This window comes from Chenopodium album, chromosome 6 (genome assembly GCF_948465745.1).
Source record: "Chenopodium album chromosome 6, dcCheAlbu1.1, whole genome shotgun sequence".
Classification (NCBI taxonomy): domain Eukaryota; kingdom Viridiplantae; phylum Streptophyta; class Magnoliopsida; order Caryophyllales; family Amaranthaceae; genus Chenopodium; species Chenopodium album.
Window position 1 is genome coordinate 35,878,248 of NC_137839.1, and position 4,103 is coordinate 35,882,350.

Below are 4,103 nucleotides of genomic sequence, written 5' to 3' on the forward strand. Positions count from 1 at the left end.
ATGTTCAAGTGCTCTCAATTATGTGCCTAAGCTAGGTCGAAGTCTAAGGGTAAAAGGCAAACACTAACCAACTAACTAAGCAAAGAACCGAACAAATAAAGCACTAGGGAATGGGGATCAACATGCATTCATGATAACCAAGCTAATTAGGGAATCAAGCCATCCAATTAATGCAAAGACAAATAGTAGGAGCAATGAGGAGCATTCAACTAATCATCCTCATACTCTATAACATAGATTTCTCTTGTGCTAAACAATAAGAAGAAAAATAATCAAATACTTAACCAATTATGATCAAATCAATATCAAGTGGTCATGTCAATCGATTCAATCACGCAATCAATGCTAGCAATCATGGTTAGGTATTCCAATTAACTAAGCAACATGCAAACCTTTATGAATCAATAAAATCACAACACAAGAACTACTCAAATTCCCAAATCAATCTCAATTCATCAATCACACATGTCTACCCAAACCCTAGCAAGTAAACTACTCAAGAAACATCATCATCAAATCAACTATCAACTATAGAAAACAAGAATCAACAAAATATCAAGAACAATTACTCTAATCAAACATCAAATATCAAAATCAAACCAAACAAACATCAAATTACACAAAGCAATTAAATGAGATAGAGTTTAGAAATGCTCATTGATAATAAAGAAGATCTCAAACACAATTTGTCACTATTGAATCTTCAATCCCTCAATCACCATTGAAATTCCTCACTTTCTCTTTCTAAAACTACTCCAATCTAGAGAGAGGAACTCCTAATCTAAGCTAATCCTCCTTAGAGGAGAGAGAAACTATCCTAAACTATATTGTTTCATGAATGAAGAATATAGAAGGTCGTACACTATATATACAAAAGGAGGAAATAAATGAAATCGCAAGTAAAACCAAGAAAGCCGCGCCCGCAAAGTGCCCGCGCCCGCGGCCAGCCATCTCCAAGTTCCTGGTTAAAAATGGGCAGAAATAGGTTGCGGCAGCCCCGCGCCCGCGGACAGCCTGCGACAGATTTGCAGGGCCAACTTTGGAAGGTTGTAACTCACAATCTAGGAATTTTATGAAGGCGTGCGACCTATCATTGGAAATCTCTTCAAGTCTAGTTTCCAACCTTACTTGAATCATCTCTATCAAATATGTAGAACTTGAAATATGGCTGAAACAATGCATAAAGCTCCTTTTTGATACTTTGCAAGCCTTCATTTTACTTTGTTTCTTGGATTGGCTTAACTTGCGTGCTTGGCTTCCCTAAATTGAATCTGTTAAATTCCTTGATTGCACTTGAGCTCCCTCCTTTATTATTAAATCCGCGGGAACTCGACGTACCTACAAAACAAGACAAAGAAACGGAGAAGCGAGAGAAATAGACAAGAAATGAATAAAATGATAAGAAAACAATTAAAAGCACACATTTCTCTAAACTAACACAAAAACACGCAAATTGAGCATTATTCTCTAAAAACACGACATAAACGACTAAAAACGAGCATAGAAATATAAAGAAAACATAGCCTAAAGGTGCCATAAATGGCACAGATTAGTGCCACAGCGGAATATGAAGCAAAAAAGCTTCAAAAATAGCACCGTGACACGATGTACAGTACCGTGTCACGGTGCCTGGCACCGTCAGATGGGGCACACTCTTGTGACACGGTGCTTTTGCACTGTGCGCGTTGATTCCAGTATTTTACCCGTTTTTTAAATCATCATAACTTTTGATCCGTTACTCGACATAAGGCAAATAATATATCATTGGAAAGCTTATCAAGCCTATTTTCTAACCAAATTATAATCCGGTCAAAATAATTTATGTATTTTAAGATATAGAAATTTTAGTGGAAGGGTGTCGGTTTTGGGCCGAGTTTAGTGTTTTGCTCATATCTCTTTTGTTATAGCTCGGAATTGGGCTTATAATATATGGTTGGAAAGCTTTTTTCAAGGCCTATCTAAAAAAAATAATTGGATCAAAATTATATAGCCATAAAATCAGTCTCTCTCGATTTTGCAATGTGGACACGAAAAGTGGAAAATTGGTTATGGTTTAGGGAAATGAGCTAGAAATTAGATTGGTTCATGAAATATATTGGATAGAACATGGATTTAAGAATTCCAAAGATTAAATACTCAAACCGACCAGTAATGGTGGTGAAAGGTGTTTATCATCGGATTTGGTTTGGGGGATACATTTTTAGGTGTCTACAGAAGCCCCCACTTTGACCGAGTTTGTAGAAACGTCAGTTTTGAAAACAATAGTCAAAGTATTCGATAGGGACGGAAAATGATTTAAGACGTTCTGTTATCCTAAATTACTCTATATACGTCGATACCTGCAGAAAAATTTTAGTTCTACAGATAAAAGAGTAAAGGGATAGAATACTTATCTAACACCAGTGTATCGGTGGCAAATGAGCTTGGTAGCTTCCTATGCTTGAAGGAATCCACCGAATGACGTTTGTTGAAATGCTTTCCATGCCTGAGGAAAGCCGACTGACGAGTTTGGTAGCTTTCTATGCTTGAAGAAATCTACCAGATGATACTTTCCATGCTTGAGGAAATGCGACATATGAATTTGGCGGTTTTCTATGCTTGAAGAAATCCACCGGATAATACTTTCCATGCTTAAGGAAAGTGGACAGATGATGAGATTGCAAGTCTCTGTGTATCGAGAACCTTGCGCCGTGAAATGATTGTGTTTCGATTGTCCTCGAACGTGGGCTGTAGTTGGTTTGCTTGTCCCCGAACGTGGGCTATAGATGGTCCGCTTGTCCCCGGACGTGGGCTGTAGATGGTCCGCTTTTCCCCGAACGTGGGCTGTAAAAGAATCTCTTATCCCTAAACGTGGGATGTAATTGGTTCGCTTGTCCTCGAACGTGGGTTGTAGATAGTCCGCTTGTCCCCGAACGTGGGTTGTAGATGGTCCGCTTGTCACTGGACATGGGCTATAGATGGTCGGCTTTTCCCCTGACGTGGGCTGTAATTGAGACCTGCAAAATGAAATTTGCCAAGGGACTCGTATAGATTATGATTGACTAGACCAACTGACTTGACCAAGCTTTGACTTGACACGATATGACATGTGTATAGCTTGTGGTTGTGTGTGTATAGTTTTAGTGTGTGTGCACAGGCACAAGCAATCGAAAATGCAAAAGCAAAAAAATTTCGTCATTTTTGTCATGAGATGAGTGGAGGGTACCGACTCTCTCCCGAGAAAGACGTGAAAAAAAAGTTTTATTTTCGAACTTCCCTCGATAAGAAAATTTTTAAAATGTTTTTTAATTTCCCCAAAAGAAAAGTTATGAGAAAGGGAAAAAGTTTTCAACTTCTTCGTTGAGCAAGACGAAATAAATTGCATGGCTTAAATTGCTTGTCTTGAAAATAATTTATGCATGATGCATGTTCTTAGACTAGGAGGCTAGGGACAATTACATCATGTGACACGATAGATGAATGAACTTAGGTCATGGAGCTAAGCATCATATATGGTGTAAAGAAACGATCTTGAACGTCACTTAGGTCTAGAAGCTAAGCACGTATATAGATGAAGTTATTATTGCATAATGAACGTTTCTTAGGTCAAGGATCTAAGCACGATATGCTTTGTATGATTAAAAATCACTGATATATAAATATTGCTCAGCACATTATGCGATGCATGAAACAATGAATATTACTTAGGTCAGGAAGCTAAGCAAGTATACAACGTTTTTCTAATGAATGTTGTCTTGAAAATGATGAAGCATGCGCGGTAGGGAAACGAGATTTCATGATAAAAGGTTCCTAAGGGAGAGCTGATATGGCTATGTATGTGTGAAAGTGATAATAGGTGAGGTTGCAATGGCTATGGTGAGGGAAATAGATGTGAGAAGAGTCGAGATGGTGACTCTTTAGGATAGGTAGACTAAACGATGTGGGTTTAAGCCCCCTAGTCTAGCTCTAGATGGATAGGGTCATAGGATTAAGCATTGGATATTCTTTGACTCGATCATGCATATGAATGTGTCCGCACCTAAATGTGAGGTTGCTTACGTATCCGTTAGGAATCAGGCCGAATGTAGCTCTAACCGAACTTTGCACAAATGTATGTACTCCTC